Source organism: Ranitomeya imitator, chromosome 8, assembly GCF_032444005.1.
Source record: "Ranitomeya imitator isolate aRanImi1 chromosome 8, aRanImi1.pri, whole genome shotgun sequence".
NCBI lineage: Eukaryota > Metazoa > Chordata > Amphibia > Anura > Dendrobatidae > Ranitomeya > Ranitomeya imitator.
In genome coordinates this window covers 81,217,125-81,236,342 of record NC_091289.1, presented here as the reverse complement: position 1 = coordinate 81,236,342, position 19,218 = coordinate 81,217,125, and the positions used below count along the sequence as shown (strand labels likewise).

The window sequence follows — 19,218 nt, the reverse complement described above, 5'->3', positions numbered from 1 at the left end:
AAAGCACTCCCCACACCATCACACCTCCTCCATGCTTCACAGTGGGAACCAGGTATGTACGTAGAGTCCATCTGTTCACCTTTTCTGCGTCACACAAAGACACGGTGGTTGGAACCAAAGATCTCAAATGTGGACTCATCAGACCAAAGCACAGATTTCCACAGGTCTAATGTCCATTCCTTGTGTTCTTTAGCCCAAACAAGTCTCTTCTGCTTGTTGCCTGTCCTTAGCAGTGGTTTCCTAGCAGCTATTTTACCATGAAGGAATGCTGCACAAAGTCTCCTCTTAACAGTTGTTGTAGAGATGTGTCTGCTGCTAGAACTCTGTGCGGCATTTACCTGGTCTGTAATCTGGGCTGCTGTTAACCTGCGATTTCTGAGGCTGGAGACTTGGATAAACTTATCCTCAGAAGCAGAGGTGACTCTTGGTCTTCCTTTCCTCATGGGAGCCAGTTTCTTTGTAGCGCTTGATGGTTTTTGCCACTGCACTTGGGGACATTTTCAAAGTTTTCCCAATTTTTTGGACTGACTGACCTTCATTTCTTAAAGTAATGATGGCCACTCGTTTTTCTTTACTTAGCTGCTTTTCTCTTGCCATAATACAAATTCTAACAGTCTATTCAATAGGACCATCAGCTGTGTATCCACCAGACTTCTGCACAACACAACTGATGGTCCCAACCCCATTTATAAGGCAAGAAATCCCACTTATTAAACCTGACAGGGCACACCTGTGAAGTAAAAACCATTCCCGGTGACTACCTCTTGAAGCTCATCAAGAGAATGCCAAGAGTGTGCAAAGCAGTCATCAAAGCAAAAGGTGGCTACTTTGAAGAACCTAGAATATAAGACATATTTTCAGTTTCACATTTTTTTGTTAAAGGGAACCTGTCACCGCACCCCCCCCCCCCCCCCCCCCCCCCCCAGCGTTTGTAACTTAAAGAGCCACCTTGTGCAGCACTAATGCTGCATTCTGACAAGGTTGCTCTTTTAGTTATTGGTGCTTTAACTTCAGAAATATTCCATTTTATAATTTGTCCCAAATACCTTGAATCAGTCCTGGAGGCAGGTCTTTGCCCCCCAGCTACAAACGCAGCACCGCCGTCACTCATGTCCTCTTGGCGCCGCCTCCTCAGCGCTGTTTTCAAATGAATCGGCACCTGCGCTCTTTTCTCAAGCCTTGGGCATGCGCAGTGAGCGCTGCCCATCCTCTGTCCTCATTTGCAGTCTAGCTGACTGCGCCTGTGCGGCCACTCTGCCCGAGATCCCGCCCCGCAGTGTCTTCGGATTTATTCTCACTGCGGGGCTGGGATTCCTGGGCATACGCAGTGCATATCTAAGCCTCTCACTCATCTCCCTCCGCCTTCTTCAGACTGTGCGGAGTCAGCTGATCCCCAATCGCCCAAGGCATGAGAAAAGAGCGCAGGCGCCGGTTCATTTGAAAACAGCGCTGAGGAGGCGGCGCCCGCCGCCAAGAGGACAAAAGTGACGGCGGTGCTGCGTTTGCAGCAGGGGGGAAAGACCTGCCTCCAGGACTGATTCAAGGTATTTGGGACAAATTATAAAATGAATTACAGCACCAATAACTAAAAGAGCCACCTTGTCAGAATGCAGCATTAGTGCTGCACAAGGTGGCTCTTTTAGTGACAAACGCCTGGGGGAGGGGGTGACAGGTTCCCTTTACGTATATAATTCCACGTGCTAATTCATAGTTTTGATGCCTTCAAGTGTGAATGTACAATTTTCATAGTCCTGAAAATACAGAAAGTCTTTAAATGAGGTGTGTCCAAACTTTTGGTCTGTACTGTACATGTAGAAAAATGCTATTTTTTCTCAAATTTCCCTTATTAACCGTCTGCTGCCATGAGACATGCCATACAAAGAATGACATTTTGATTTTTATCATTTTCTTAGCAATTACTCCCCCTACAGAAGCTAGCTTGTGTAAACTGTGGGATCTTTAGCAATCCTCTCTCCATGGTAACAAGGAGGCAGTTTCTGACAAGAGCAGCCATACATGCTAAAGGCAGGTGCTTATCTGAGCTAATTAGAGCCTCTGTACTGCAGCACATGCAGGGCTGGCCTCTGTGTCATAGCACAGGCTTGGATCTGCAAACAAACTAGGGCCGGAGCGAAAATGGGAACTACCACAATAGATTTAGGATTCAAATTCCATTCTCACAGCCTAATGGATTCTACTGCAAAGAAGAAACGTAAAAAAATTGAACTGAGCCATTTACCGCATAACTGTATATTAGAAACAACTGCACAAAGCTGCAGCTTAACATTCTCTTTTAGAAAGAAAAGCTCACCAGAGCTGCTAGTAGTTGCCGTCCGTGCTTCATATATCAACCAGAGGGTGGAGAGTCAGCGCAAACGGGTAAGCAAAGGGAAATCCAAGACAGCCATCTGTCGATAAAAATTACGGTATTCCATTTTATTAATAGTCCATTAAAATTTACAGAAAAGAAATGGTGAGAAAAAACAAAAACTTTCACGCGGAGAAACCACCCTTAATTATAGCATAAAGAAAATGAATCGCACAAGATAGATAGATAAATAGAGATATATATATATAAATATATATCTATACACTAGATGGTGGTCCGATTCTAACGCATCAGGTATTCTAGAATATGTATGTATGCATGTATATAGCAGCCACATAGTATATAGCACAGCCCACGCAGTATATAACACAGCCCACGCAGTATATAACAGCCCACGCAGTATATAACACAGCCCACGCAGTATATAACACAGCCCACGCAGTATATAACAGCCCACGCAGTATATAACACAGCCCACGCAGTATATAACACAGCCCACGCAGTATATAACACAGCCCACACAGTATATAACACAGCCCACACAGTATATAACACAGCCCACGCAGTATATAACACAGCCCACGCAGTATATAACACAGCCCACGCAGTATATAACACAGCCCACGCAGTATATAACACTGCCCACGTAGTATATAACACTGCCCACGTAATATATAGCAGCCACACAGTATATAACACAGCCCAAGTACTATGTAGCAGTGTGGGCACCATATCCCCGTTAAAAAAATAAAATAAAAAATAGTTATATACTCCCCCTTCGGCGGCCCCCGGATCCATGTGAGGCGTTCAGCGATGCTCCTCGCGACGTTCGAGTCCCAAGAATGCATTGCGGTGTCGCGAGAGCGCTAAGTCATCATCTCGCGAGACCGCAATGCATGGCCCGGAGCGTCGTGTGGAGCGGGAAAGGCCCCGGAAGGTGAGTATATCACGATTTTTTAATTTTTTTATTTTCAACATTAGATCTTTTTACTATGCTTTTTACGATGCTGCATAAGCATAGGGGTTATGCCGCGGTGTAATGCAGTCGGTTTAAAGGACTGCTACAACGCTATGTGGGTGGCAGGCGCTGACTTTGGGTGGGGGGGGGTATGGAGCGGGCACTGACGGCAGGGGAGTAGGGAGCGGCCATTTTGCGGCCGGACTGTGGGATTTCCGTGACAGACAGACAGAAAGACGGAAGTGACCCTTAGACAATTATATAGTAGATATATATAGATATATCAAAAAACCAATCAGTGAAAAACAATTAGCATGTATACTCCTATACAGACTGCAAACTATACCTAGACAAAGGGCTTAACTGTTTATGAATGCCTAGAATGTATGCACTACATAAAAAACCCTAATAAATGTAAGAGTTCATACCACCAGGGAATTTGGTACTGGGAGTATCCAAAAAGCTTCCCCTTTGGTTAAATGCTTCTGCCAGTCACCCCCTCACTTAACTCTCTCCATTCCAAAAAATCTGAAACCACACAATGCAGTGGGTAGGGAAAGTATTCAGACCACTTTAAATTTTTCACTCTTTCATTGCAGCCATTCGGTAAATTAAAAAAAAAGTTCTTTTCTCAGTAATGTATACTCTGCACCCCATCTTGACTGAAATTTTTTTTTTTTAAAAAGTAGAAATTTTTGCAAATTTATTAAAAAAAAAAAACCTGAAAATATTACATGGTCATAAGAATTCCCTTTGCACAGTAATGAGTACTAACACCAAGAATGAACACCAGGCCATAACATATGAAAAACTACAAACTTTATTTTGAACATATCTAAAACCATATATCACACATAAAATTATGGAGCAACCAAAATACAGAGACAACCGACAGGTATGACTGGAACAGTGGCAAAGAACTATATATATATATTTAATTAGAATATAAGAAATATGTATGTATTAATGTTAAATATATTAAAAGACTAATAGAGAATAAATATATCTTAACTAGATGGCAGCCCGATTCTAAAGAATCGGGAGTCTAGAATCCATATATACTTTATTTATTCAAATGTAAGAATAATACAATTAATAAATAATAGTAAGAAAGAACAAAAATAATAGGCAGTATATGGAGAAAACACCAAACAAAAGTTGGTGTGAAAATGTCACTGAACCACTTCACAACTAAATATATATAGTTTTGGTAAATGGTATTATCATTTTTTTGACGAAATTCGGCAGGAGCTTGAAGAGCAACGTCACTGGGCCCGCCTCCACGCAGTAGAAACTTGCTGTGAGGTAAAAATTCAAAAATCACACCAAAATGACGGGCGGAGTGTGTCACAGTACGGCACGTTTCTGATTGGTCGCTCGCAGCAGGCGGCAACCAATCAGACACTGGACACTGTTGACGTCACTTATCTCCGGACATTAGCTCCAGACATTAGCTCCGGACATTAGCTCCGGACAAAGCCACGGAAGTTGGCACAAATTGCAGGAAGTAGTATTCTAGGCAATTATATATTAGATAACAAGTGCAATGTCACCGACAGCCGCAGCATCATGGACAACCACCGTGCACCACCCCTGGACGAAGCTTTCCTCAGCGAAACGCGTGTCGTGGGTCCCTGACTGGTGGCTTACATTTGGTAACTATGGTCCTTCCTCTATATGTACTGTGAACATTTTGGTGACTGCACGGTGGTTGTCCATGATGCTGCGGCTGTCGGTGACATTGCACTTGTTATTAAGATATATTTATTCCCTATTAGTCTTTTAATATATTTAACATTAATACATACATATTTCTCATATTCTAATTAAATAATCTTTGTGCATTGTCATCTATGACCGCTGCATTGGGGATACTACTGGCTACACCTGCAGGATTTTTTTTTTCTTTCTTGCGGGTGTGTATATACGCACTATATGATTGATTGGAAGGTTACTCCTTTTATATATAGTTCTTTGTCACTGTTCCAGTCATACCTGTCGGTTGTCTCTGTATTTTGGTTGCTCCATATTTTTATGTGTGGTATATGGTTTTAGATATGTTCAAAATAAAGTTTGTATTTTTTCATATGTTATGGCCTGGTGTTCATTCTTGGTTTTAGTAATAATTATCACTTGGCTTAATTTTGATTAAAGGCGATATTATAGGTGTTAATAACAGTAATGAGTAGAAGCACCCTTTTAAGCTAGTACAGCCATGAGTCTTCTTGAGAATGATGCAACAAGTTTTTCACACCTGGATTTGGGGATCCTCTGCCATTCTTCCTTGCAGATCCCCTCCAGTTCCATCAGGTTGGATGGTGAATGTTGGTGGACAGCCATTTTCAGGTCTCTCCAGAGATGCTCAATTGGATTAACGTCAGGGCTCTGGCTGGGCCAGTCAAGAATGGTCACAGAGTTGTCCTGAAGCCACTCGTTTGTTATTTTTGCTGTGTGCTAAGGGCCATGGTCTTGTTGGAAGGTGAACCTTCGGCTAAGTCTGAGGTCCAAAGCACTCTGGAAGAGGTTTTCATCCAGGATATCTATGTACTTGGCCACATTCATGTTTCCTTCAATGACAACCAGTCGTCCTGTCCCAGCTGAAAAACACCCCATAGCATGATGCTGCCACCACCATGCTTTACTGTTGGGATTGTAATGGGCAGGTGATGAGTAGTGGCTGGTTTTCTCCACATATACTGCTTAGTATTATCCCCAAAAAGGTCTATCTTCATCTCAACAGGCAAGAGAATCTTATTTCTCAAAGTCTGGGAGTCCTTCTTGTGTTTTTTAGCAAACTATGCGGGGTTTCATATGTCTTGCACTGAGGAAAGGCTTCCATCTGGCCACTCAGCCATAAAGGCCCATCTGATGGAGGGCTGCAGTGGTAGTTGACTTTGTGGAACTTTCTCCCATCTCCCTACTGCATCTCTGGAGCTCAGCCAAAGTGATCTAGGGGTTCTTCATTACCTTTCTCACCAAGGCTCTTCTCCCACGATTGCTCAGGCTGGCTGGATGGACAGGTCTAGGAAGATTTCTGGTGGTCCCAAACTCCTTCCATTTAAGGATTATCGAGGCCACTGGGCTCTCAGGAACCTTGTGTACTGCAGAAATTCTGTTGTAACCTTGGCCAGATCTGTGCCTTGCCACAATTCTGTCTCTGAGCTCCTTGGCCAGTTCCTTTGACCTCATGACTCTCATTTGGTCTAACATGCACTGTGAGCTGTGAGGTCTTATATAGACAGGTTTCTGTTTTTTTTGCTTTTTTTTTTTAGTCAAGATGGGGGTGCATAGTGTACATTAATGAGAAAAAAATGAACTTTTTTGAATTTACTAAATGGCTGCAATGAAACAAAGAGTAAAAAAATGTAACCCATTATCTACCAATGTCCTTTTTTTGGGACGCCTAATCTTTAGCTTCTAGCAACTAAGATTTTATAATTTTTATAATTAGGTCCAATTTTTTGTGTTGTGTTTGTAAAATGAATGTTTTCAAAATAGGAAATCATGTCATTGTCATTTTTAAATGAATATTGGGACACCCTTTTCTGAAAAATCCGTACTTGTAAAAATTTTAATTTGGCAAGTAATGGGTTAAAGCGGTCTGAATACTTTCCATACCCACTGTATATCCGCATTGTGCAGTTTAAGTTTACGTTCCCAAGTTCAGGATCTGCTGCGGTTTTGACGCTGCAGAACGTCCGCACTATTTCCACACCTATTAACCAAATTAGCGGACACACCTTTACGTTTTTACACATACGGATTTTCCTCATTACTGCAAGTCTATGGGGAAAATCCGCATTTGTATCCACACGAGTAACTGACATGCTACGGACTTGAAAGATCTGCCGCCTGTCAGTTTCCACGGGTGATCTGCAGGTGCACAGACGTACAGTGGACATGTGATTTCTAGAAATCCCATCCACTATGATGTAACATCTGGCCACTGCGTATTTAATGCTGCATAAACATGCAGGGTCAAACCCGCAGGAGTTCCTGATCATGGTAACGTACCGTACCCTAATAAAATGCTTGGCTGCACCTGAATAGGTGCAAAATTTGTATTTAATATTAGTTAAATATTCTGCAATATGGTTTTGCGTTTTCTAATAGTACATCCAATGTAACCTACTTGACACAAAGTGCATTCAATGCAATAGACAATAAGATCTGAATCACAATTGATTAAAGGGAACCTGTCACCCCGTTTTTTGAGATTGAGCTATAAATACTGTTAAATAGGGCCTGCGCTGTGTGTTCCTATAGTGTATGTAGTGTACCCCGATTCCCCATGTATGCTGAGAAATAACTTACCAAAGTCGCCGTTTTCGCCTGTCAATCAGGCTGGTCAGGTCGGGAGGGCGTGGTGACATCGCTGGTTCTTCCTCAGCTTTACGTTGGTGGCGTAGTGGCGTAGTGGTGAACAAGCAGCGCGCGATCTGCGCTGTCATCCCTTTCGTCGGTGGGGGCGGCCATCTTCCTGGGGCCGCGCGTGCGCAGATCGAGTGCTCTGCTGCACGGGGCTTCAGGAAAATGGCCGCGGGATGCCGCGCGTGCGCATTAGAGATCGCGGCGGCCATTTTCCCAAAGCCGAGTTTGCATCTCGGCTTTGGGAAAATGGCCGCCGCGATCTCTAATGCGCATGCGCGGCATCCCGCGGCCATTTTCCTGAAGCCCCGTGCAGCAGAGCACTCGATCTGCGCACGCGCGGCCCCAGGAAGATGGCCGCCCCCACCGACGAAAGGGATGACAGCGCAGATCGCGTGCTGCTTGTTCACCACTACGCCACTACGCCACCAACGTAAAGCTAAGGAAGAACCAGCGATGTCACCACGCCCTCCCGTCCTGACCAGCCTGATTGACAGGCGAAAACGGCGACTTTGGTAAGTTATTTCTCAGCATACATGGGGAATCGGGGTACACTACATACACTATAGGAACACACAGCGCAGGCCCTATTTAACAGTATTTATAGCTCAATCTCAAAAAACGGGGTGACAGGTTCCCTTTAAAATAATTTTTGTGACTATCAACAGATGGCAAAATAAATGAACTCTTAATTTATAGTAAACTAACACGTCACACTGGTTTCTCCCACATTTAAACAAAGCCCCTTCACTTTGAGAAAGCCAAGTGGGGTCAGAAAGAGGCTCTGGGAAAAAGCATTTCCTAAGGATCGCCCTCGTTTCGCAACGTAGTGACATCCATTATTTAATATGTCCCTCAAAGTATCATCCTGGTTAATAACAGGCAAGTATTTGTCAATGATAGTTTTAATTTTATTGAACTGAAGACTGAAGGCAGTGGAAAAGGTGATGGGGCATGAAGTTTACTCTTTCAGTTGGTGTCTGTTGCTATAAAGAAATTCCTCCCTCTTTCTTTTATTAACTTTAGTTACGTAATGATGAATGAATTACAGAAGTAATGTATCTTCTATTTTTCAGTTTCGAAAAAAAAAAAATGTATTTTTCCATGTTGAATTGGCCCGTACCAATTCTCCATAGGGGATGGATCTAGTGGTATGATGTGGGTGGCACCTGGAAGCTAACAATACGGAGTTGCCAGATACTTACCTTCTATCGTGTGCAGTACCCACATTGTTTTGAACCATGAAGGTAGAAAGAAGGTAGAAAGAAAGACAATGTCAGAGGGTGGACAACTTGTAAACCTCAAGTTCAAACTATACAAATTGATTTAAGAAACAAAATGTGGTATGGACAACATGCCACCAGTCCAAAAGACCAACAGGTCATCCACATATCATCAGTACCGACCCAACGATGCAAATAAAAATAATAAATGAATAAACTATTTAATAAATTGAAAGATGAAAAAAAACTCCTCCCACCACGCCATGTACAATATTGCAAGCGGGGGTGAAATTAAAGGTGGAATAAAGGTGGAATTGACATAAAATAGTTATGTCCCATTAGATATTTTAATACAGTGATAAACTGTTTGATTTCTAAACATTCTGAACTATATTTATCAATGTGATGTTTAATTGCCTGAATTGCTACATCATAGGGAATGACCAAATATAATTTCACCACATCACAAGAAATGAAGCAAACATTTTAATCCCATTTAAAATTACCAAAAACCTGTAGCACACTGGAGCTATCCCTTAAGTAGCCAGGAACTCTGGATACTAAGAATATTAGATGTTCATCCAAGCCATTCACCAATTTGAAATATAGGAAGAATAGGGTGTTCTGGTAGAAGAAATATTTTTGGTTTGTTTGTAATGACACCCAAATTAACGCCCTCAACCAGGCAATGTGACAGGTCATTACTGAAAATCACGGTAAGATCAGAAAATAGACTGTCTATAGTCTGATAATTGTCCAATATAGAATAGACCTGCTTTTGGTACAATGAGAAATCCATTACCACAACGCATCCGCCTTTTTCTGAATGCCTGATGAGGGCAGATCCTCATTCCCCAAGCTTTTTAAAACGAGCCTCCTAGCCACACTTTTCAGGGACAAAATCACATTTGAAGTGACTTTGAGGGGTCTATATGACAGAAAATGACCAGAAGGGACACCATTCTAAAAACTGCACCCCTCAAGGTGTTCAAACCCACATTCAATTAGTATATTAACCCTTCAGGGGCTTCACAGGAATTATTGGAATGTAGAAGGAAAAAAATGAACATTTAACTTTTCACAAAAATTTTACTTTAGACCCCAAATTTATTTTTCGCAAGGGTAACTGGAAAAATGGACCCCAAAGTTTGTTGTGCAAATTCTTCTCAGTACGCTGATACCCCACATATAAGGAGAAACATACTCTGAGTACACAGCAGAACTCTGAAGGGAAGGAGCGCCATTTGACTTTTTTTAATGTAAAATTTGCTGGAATTCTTAGCGGACGTCATATCGCATTTAGAAAGCCCCTGATCTGCCTAAACACAGGAAACCACTCACAAGTGACCATTTCGTAATCTAGACCCCTCAGAGAACTTATTGACCACCATGAACCCCCAAGTGCTTCAGACGTTGCTGGTTTGAGCAACGGAGGGAAAAAAACATTTTCCCCACAAAAAAAAATAGTTTTTCATTCTCCCCCCCATTTCTCCCGAGTACACAAATACCTCATATGTGGCCGAAAACTACTTCTGGGGCACAGTGTAATGCTCAGAGGAAAAACGCCATATTGGAGTTCAGATTTTCCTTTACTGGTTTGAGGGTGCCATGTCACATTGGTAGAGCCCCTGAGATTTCAGAATAGCAGAACCTCTCGTAAGTGACCCTATTTTACTAACTACACCTCTTATTGAATTAATGGGCGGATGTAATGATCATATTGACACCACAGGTGTGACACAGAATTTTGTAGTGAGACATAAATCCTACTGATCGATTTAGTCCTGTGTGGAAGGAATCAGACTAATACGTTTGTATTCCCAAACCGGACAATGTTTAATTTAAAATTGCCTCTTAATATGACAACTTTCATATTCATTATGTTGTGTCCTGGACCACAAATGTGTGTCCACCGGTAAATTATTATTATTATTATTTTTCTTATCTGTAATTGTGTGGCGAGCACAGATCATAGGCTGGAGCCTAGCAACCATGGCTTCACCAGAGTCAGCTGTGATTGGCAAGATTGGATGAGGAAGCCATTCGCACCAGAGTGTACAGAGGCGATTTTACCCCAGTGTGACCAAAGTTCTGTTGCGCTGTGCTGGGCCTTATGGTGTTAGACTTTTTCAAGCCTATGCCATCACTTTTTCTGGTGCTGCTGCTGTTGAAAAATACATTCCTGATCCCCAAGGTTTCCTAATCTCCCCCCCCCCCCCTCCAAATCACCCTCATATTCGCTTCTCCCACCCTCTCCCTAATCTCATCCCCCCTTCTGCTACCAAGTGCCAACTGTGGAGACACAGCATTGTATCTTCATTAACCAGACGCATATTTTTAGCAAACCAAAAAGAATAGGCTGTTATCTGTATGCTGGCTTTTGAATGTATGCATTTCTTTCAGGCTAGTCAGGAAAACAGACTTTTGTTTGTGTAAGCATGTAATATTGACTTGCAAGCTGATATTTGATATAACAGTGTGCTCTTAACCTTAATGACTAGTGATATGCTAATTAAGCATTGGGTAGTCCAGACAGTTTGTTGATTTTTAAAACAGAAGAGGAAAAAACTATGCAAATAGATTACAATCAAATAAAGCGAATTGGTTGTCACCATTCTTCACCTTATCTGTGATGCTGGACTGAAGGACACTTGTTAAATATAAAAATAGGTTACATGCCTCTGTACAGAGACTCAAACATTGACCAAGAGAGACAGCCAGAGCTTCTGCCAAGACATCCATAAATTCAAAGGACCCCAGACAAGACAGCAGCCAATTCGTCATGGCTCCATCGTGAGGGACTGGGATCTATCATTCTACAGGAAACAACCTAGGGGTTCTCGGCCCCGGTTGGAAGAATACAGATCTGCTCCATTGACCATCTCTGAACCACGGATAAGTTTGGAGAAAGCCAGGATTGGGACTCGCCGGTCGCCTTGCTCCATGGAGATGTTCAGAGAAGCCAGATTGTGACCCTCGGTCAACTGGCCTTGTACTTGAATGGACTGTCATCTCCCTTCGCTGATCGTTACCTATTTGTGTGTGTGCGCCACAGATTGGGTAGCAGACACTGGGAGCTCAGAAGTAACAGCTGTCATTATCCCAGCGAGTCAGCGGAAGGATGAGACTCTAATGTACACTACCTAGGGGTATTTTGCTAGGACTGTTCTACGTGTTATCTGCGAAAAAACGCATCGCAGTAAAAAACGCAGCATGTTCATTAATTTTGCGGGTTTTTTTGCGGATTTCCCACTACAAAATGCATTGGGAAATGTCCGGAAAAAAAACGCGGCAAAAACGCATGCAGATTTATTGCGGATTTCTTGCAGAAAATTTCAGATTTTTCTCAGGAATTTTTGCGAGAAATCCTGAACGTGTGCACATAGCCTAAGGGTCACTTCCGTCTGTCCATCCATCTGTCTGTCACGGTTATTCATTCACTGATTGGTCTCGCCAGCTGCCTGTCATGGCTGCAGCGACCAATCAGCGACGGGCACAGTCCGGAAGAAAATGGCTGCTCCTTACTCTCAGCAGTCAGTGCCTGTCGCCCGCATACTCCCCTCCGGTCACCGCTAACACAGGGTTAATGCCGGCGGTAATGGACCGCGTTATGCCACGGGTAACGCACTCCGTTACCGCCGCTATTAACCCTGTGTGTCCCCAACTTTTTACTATTGACGATGCCTATGCGGCATCAATAGTAAAAAATGTAATGTTAAAAATAATAATAAAAAAAAACCTAATATACTCACCCTCCATAGTCGCTCGTGCCGGCCGCCATCTTCCGTTGCAGGTTCCGGTGGCAAAGATGGTATGGGAGAAGGACCTGTCATGTGACCGCGACGTTATCACAGGCCCTGCGCTAGAAAGACCTGCCATGATGTCACAGTCATGTGACCGCGACGTCATCACAGGTCCTGCGCTCATACCAACTTTGGGACTGGAAGCTGCCATGGACTACAAGGGGCCCTCGGAAAGGTGAGTATATGTTTATTTTTTATGTTTTAAACTGTGACAAACCTGGCTGTGCAATATACTACGTGGCTCTGTGCTGTATACTATGTCACTGAGCAATATACTACGTGACTGGCCAATATACTGCATGGCTGGGTGTGGCTGGGCTATATACTACGTGGACATGCATATTCTAGAATACCCGATGCGTTAGAATCGGGCCACCATTATATATATATATATATATATATATATATATATATATATATATATATATATAATTTTTTTTTTTTTTACACATATACCTTATATACTCAGTATAAGCTGAACCGAGTATAAAGGCCCCGTCACACATAGCGACGCTGCAGCGATACCGACAACGATCCGGATCGCTGCAGCGTCGCTGTTTGGTCGCTGGAGAGCTGTCACACAGACAGCTCTCCAGCGACCAACGATCCCGAGGTCCCCGGTAACCAGGGTAAACATCGGGTAACTAAGCGCAGGGCCGCGCTTAGTAACCCGATGTTTACCCTGGTTACCATCGTTAAAGTAAAAAAAAAAAACGCTACATACTTCCCTATCGCTGTATGTCCTCGGTGCTCTGCTTCTCTGGTCTGGCTGTGAGAACAGCGGCCGGAAAGCAGAGCGGTGACGTCACCGCTCTGCTTTCCGGCTGACCGGCGCTCACAGCCAGACCAGAGAAGCAGAGCGCCGAGGACAGACAGCGATAGGTAAGTATGTAGCGTTTGTTTTTTTACTTTTAGGATGGTAACCAGGGTAAACATCGGGTTACTAAGCGCGGCCCTGCGCTTAGTTACCCGATGTTTACCCTGGTTACCAGCGAAGACATCGCTGAATCGGCGTCACACACGCCGATTCAGCGATGTCAGCGGGACCTCAACGATCAAAAAATGGCCCAGGCCATTCCGACACGACCAGCGATCTCACAGCAGGGGCCTGATCGCTGGTACGTGTCACACATAGCGAGATCGCTACTGAGATCGCTGTTGCGTCACAAAACTTGTGACTCAGCAGCGATCTCGCTAGCGATCTCGCTATGTGTGACGGGGCCTTAAGCCAAGACCCCTAATTTTGTCACAAAAAAATTTTTGGGAAAAGTTATTGTCTCGAGGTTAGGGTGGGAAGTGCAGCAGCTACTGGTAAATTTCAAAACTAAAAATAGATACCAATATAAGTAAAATTGATTGAGACATCAGTAGGTTAAATGTTTTTGAATATCCATATTGAATGAGGAGCCCCATATAGTGCTCCATAAAGTTCATGATGAGCCCCATAAGATGCTCCATACAAAAATATGCCCCATATAATGCTGCACAAAGGTTAAGTTAATGATGGCCCCATAAGATGCTTCATAAAATAATATGCCACATATGCTGCTGCGATAAAAAAAAAAAAAAAAATTACATACTCACCTCTTGTCGCTGGGCGCCGAGTGCCGGTGTTCTGAGCACGCGGGGACACCGGCACGCTATTGGGGCCAGGTGCCAGTGTCGCCGCTGGCTCAGGCCCCCCGACACTTCCGATATTCACCTGTCCCCGATCCACCGCCGCGTCTTTCCGCTCTCTGCAGTGACTGTTCAGGCAGAGGGCGCGCATTAAACAAGTCATCGCGCCCTTTGACGAATGTCACAGCTAGAGGACGCGTAAACACAGCGTGGCAGTGGAACGGGGACAGGTGAATATCGCATTGCTCACCCTCCCCTGTCATACTCACCCCATCCAGGCGTGGTCTCTGCTTTCCCGATGGTCTGATGGCAGCTTGTTCCTGTGTTCAGCGGTCACATGGTACCGCTCATTAAAGTAATGAATATGAGCTCTGCGTCTATGGGAGTGGAGGCGCGTCCACATTCATTACTTTAACCCCTTCCCGACCTGTGATACAGCGTATGAGTCATGAAAGTCGGTGCCAATCTGACCTGTGACGCATATGCTGTGTCACAGAATGATCGCGTCCCTGCAGGTCGGGTGAAAGGGTTAACTGTAATTTCACCTGACCTGCAGGGGGAGTGGTACTTCAGCCCAGCGGCTACGATCGCTCAGATTGGTTGTTAAAAGTTAGTCAATCAGAGCAACCGTTATATTTCACCAATGAAAATTGGTGAAATATTACAATCCAGCCATGGCCGATGCTGCAATATCATCGGCCATGGCTGAAGCCTACGATCTGCCCCCGCCACCGATCTCCTCCCCAGTCCTCCGCTCCCCTCTGTCCTCCTGTCCGCGCCCCCTGTGCTCTGATCCCACCCCCCCATACTTACCGAGCTCCGCTGTCTCCCCCCCCCGGTGTCCGCCTTTCTCCTCCATGGGCGATGCCATCTTTCAAAATGGCGGGCGCATGAGTAGTGCGCCCGCCAAATCTGCCGGACGGCAGATTCATTCCAGGTACATTTTGATCACTGTGATAAAACCTATCACAGTGATCAAAATAAAAAAATAAAATAGTAAATGAACCCCCCCCCATTATCACCCCCATAGGTAGCGATAATATTAAAATAAAGAAAATATATTTATTTTATTTTTCCACTAGGGTTAGAACTAGGGTTAGGGTTAGGGTTAGAACTAGGGTTAGGGTTAGAACTAGGGTTAGGGTTAGAACTAGGCTATGTGCCCCCGGAAGAAGGCATCAGCCAAAACGTGCATAGGGTTTGAGCACTTATTGGTATGTGGAGCCTCTGTTAGCAATTTGATTTTATTTACTTTACCCATGCTGCTGCTAGTACACAATAGCGGTCGACTCAGTAAGGCACTGTTTGCACTTTAGTACTTTGTTGTCCTATCTTATCAATATTGTTGCACTACTTTCTCTTTTGGTCAAAGTGTGGTAATTGTGCAATATAGGGACCTATTAGTGGCTAATAGTATCAGAACTTTTGCACTTTACAGTAGCACATTTTATATTTTATGCAGGGGTTGCAATATTGTGTACACTATTGATATTTATTTGCACCTTTTAGCCCCAATTTTTTGGTATATTTTTGCACTATTTGCACATATTATATATATATATATATATATATATATGTATATATATATATATATATATATATATATATATATATATACATATATATATATATATACATATATATACACACATATACATATATATATAAACCTACAGATAAAGTACTGAGACAGACTTCAAGTTATGAACAAATATATCAAATTTTATTGAGACATATATTTAAAAGAGACCACCATTGATGGTGCACAAAACCAGTCATAAAAGACACCATAGACCTGAGGTATATATCATACATAATTTTTGAAGCCTACTATATAGTCTACACCAATCGTGCCATAGTCCGTGGCGCCAATAAGGCCTACCCTAACAGTACCCGCCGATAGTAAGAAGGCGGACGCAGCCGAAACGCGCGTAGGGACGTGGCACCATTAGACCTGAGGTAAGGGAGGTACTTCTTTGTTTTGTTTTATTATGCCATCTTTTTTGTCTCACTATCGGCGGGTACTGTTAGGGTAGGCCTTATTGGCGCCACGGACTATGGCACGATTGGTGTAGACTATATAGGAGGCTTCAAAAATTATGTGTCAATAAAATTTGATATATTTGTTCATATCTTGAGGTCTGTCTCAGTACTTTATCTGTAGGTTTATATAATTGTGTGTACGGGACCGTTATGGTGGTAATATCTCCTAACGGACACAGGGGTTAATTTTGTGAATACCTGTGTTTTTGTTTGCCTGTGATTGGTAAATATACATATATATACATATATACATACACTAGCTATTGAACCCCTTCTACGCCCGGGTGGCGAGCATCTATATTGGTATATGGTCTCCATCCTGGTATGTGCTGCTCCATCCTGCGTCCCCATCCTGTCATGATCTGCTCCATCCTGTCATGTGCTGCACCCATCCTGCACCCCCATTCTGACACGTACTGCTCCAATCCTGCACCCCCATTCTGACATGTGCTGCTCCATCCTGTGTCCCCATCCTGTCATGTGCTGCACCCATCCTGCCATGTGTTGCACCCATCTTGCGCCCCCATTCTGTCATGTGTTGCACCCATCCTGCGCCCCCATTGTGACATGTGCTGCTCCCAACCTGCGCCCCCATTCTGACATGTGCTGCACCCATCCTGCGCCTCCATTCTGACGTGCTGCTCCCATCCTGCGCCCCCATTCTGTCATGTGCTGCTCCCATCCTGTGCCCCTGTTCTGTCATGTGCTGCTCCCATCCTGCGCCCCCGTTCTGTCATGTGCTGCTCCCATCCTGCGCAACCATTCTTTAATTTGCTTCTCCCATCCATATGCCCCATAAGCTGCTCCATTATGGTTGATGGCCCCCATAAGATGCTCCATAGTATATGCCCCGTACACTGCTCCATTATGGTTTATGGCCCCCATAAGATGCTCCATAGTGTATGCCCCCCGTACACTGCTCCATAAAGGTTTATGGCCCCCATAAGATGCTCCATAGTGTATGTCCCCCGTACACTGCTCCATAAAAGGTTGATGGCCCCCATAAGATGCTCCATAGTGTATGCCTCCGTACACTGCTCCATAAAGGTTTATGGCCCCCATAAGATGCTCCATTGTATTATATGCCCCCCATAAGATGCTCCATTGTATTATATGCCCCCCATAAGATGCTCCATATGCTGCTGCCATATATGAAAAAAAAAATACCATACTCACCTATGGTCTCTGGGCGCCGAGTGCTGGGGGGCCTGAGCGGGCGGGGACACCGGCGCGCTATGGGGGTCAGGTGCCGGTATCATCGCTGGCTCAGGCCTCCAGCACTTGCTATACTCACCTGTCTGTCCCGTTCCACCGCTGCGCATTAAGCGCGTCATCGCGCCCTCTGAACTGTGAACGTCACAGCAGAGGACCCGGGAGATGGAGCCGCACGCAGCGCTGGAACGGGGGACAGGTGAATATACTCACCCTCCTGGCGGTCCCTGCTATCCGTTGGAGATCGCGGTGTGCGTTCAGTGTTTACGCATACCGCGATCTCCTGGGAGCGTCACTCTGTGGAGGCCAGACTGCGCCGGCGCTTGCACAGCCTATAAAGGCTTCGGACAGAGTGACGCTCCCAGCGTTATATTATAGATATACTGTATATACAGTGTGGCAAAAAAGTATTTAGTCAGTCAGCAATAGTGCAAGTTCCACCACTTAAAAAGATGAGAGGCGTCTAATTTACATCATAGGTAGACCTCAACTATGGGAGACAAACTGAGAAAAAAAAATCCAGAAAATCACATTGTCTGTTTTTTTATCATTTTTTTGCATATTATGGTGGTAAATAAGTATTTGGTCAGAAACAAACAATCAAGATTTCTGGCTCTCACAGACCTGTAACTTCGTCTTTAAGAGTCTCCTCTTTCCTCCACTCATTACCTGTAGTAATGGCACCTGTTTAAACTTGTTATCAGTATAAAAAGACACCTGTGCACACCCTCAAACAGTCTGACTCCAAACTCCACTATGGTGAAGACCAAAGAGCTGTCAAAGGACACCAGAAACAAAATTGTAGCCCTGCACCAGGCTGGGAAGACTGAATCTGCAATAGCCAACCAGCTTGGAGTGAAGAAATCAACAGTGGGAGCAATAATTAGAAAATGGAAGACATACAAGACCACTGATAATCTCCCTCAATCTGGGGCTCCATGCAAAATCCCATCCCGTGGGGTCAGAATGATCATAAGAACGGTGAGCAAAAATCCCAGAACCACGCGGGGGGACCTAGTGAATGAACTGCAGAGAGCTGGGACCAATGTAACAAGGCCTACCATAAGTAACACACTACGCCACCATGGACTCAGATCCTGCAGTGCCAGACGTGTCCCACTGCTTAAGCCAGTACATGTCCGGGCCCGTCTGAAGTTTGCTAGAGAGCATTTGGATGATCCAGAGGAGTTTTGGGAGAATGTCCTATGGTCTGATGAAACCAAACTGGAACTGTTTGGTAGAAACACAACTTGTCGTGTTTGGAGGAAAAAGAATACTGAGTTGCATCCATCAAACACCATACCTACTGTAAAGCATGGTGGTGGAAACATCATGCTTTGGGGCTGTTTCTCTGCAAAGGGGCCAGGACGACTGATCCGGGTACATGAAAGAATGAATGGGGCCATGTATCGTGAGATTTTGAGTGCAAACCTCCTTCCATCAGCAAGGGCATTGAAGATGAAACGTGGCTGGGTCTTTCAACATGACAATGATCCAAAGCACACCGCCAGGGCAACGAAGGAGTGGCTTCGTAAGAAGCATTTCAAGGTCCTGGAGTGGCCTAGCCAGTCTCCAGATCTCAACCCTATAGAAAACCTTTGGAGGGAGTTGAAAGTCCGTGTTGCCAAGCGAAAAGCCAAAAACATCACTGCTCTAGAGGAGATC

General features: G+C 44.2%; 1 protein-coding gene across 2 annotated transcripts in view; it reads right to left on the bottom strand.

Annotated features, from left to right (window-relative positions):
• Window positions 1-19,218, bottom strand: part of LOC138647839 (transcription factor 20-like) — a 421,475-nt gene that overhangs the window by 346,641 nt on the left and 55,616 nt on the right. For both annotated transcript variants that reach the window (XM_069737120.1, XM_069737121.1), the window contains exon 2: window positions 2,312-2,408. The gene's annotated coding sequence lies outside the window, so the exon portion shown is untranslated. The remainder of the gene's footprint in view (window positions 1-2,311; window positions 2,409-19,218) is intronic.